Consider the following 295-nt stretch of genomic DNA (forward strand, 5'->3'; position numbering starts at 1 on the left):
TTTTATTAGTTTTTAGTTAAAATTCACTTTTCTAGACTTTACTATGAGTTTGTGTGTTTTTCTGTGATTTCAGGTATTTTCTGGCTGAAGTTGAGGGTCCTGAGCAAAAATCTGATTCAGAGCCTGAAAAGGGCTGCAGATGCTGTTGGATTCTGACCTCCCTGAACACGAAGTGGATTTTCTGGAGCTACAGAAGTCCAATTGGCGCGCTCTTAACGGAATTGGAAAGTAGACATCCTGGGCTTTCCAGCAATATATAATAGTCCATACTTTGCCCGAGATTTGATGGCCCAAA

This window comes from Arachis duranensis, chromosome 10 (assembly GCF_000817695.3).
Source record: "Arachis duranensis cultivar V14167 chromosome 10, aradu.V14167.gnm2.J7QH, whole genome shotgun sequence".
Taxonomy (NCBI): Eukaryota; Viridiplantae; Streptophyta; class Magnoliopsida; order Fabales; family Fabaceae; genus Arachis; species Arachis duranensis.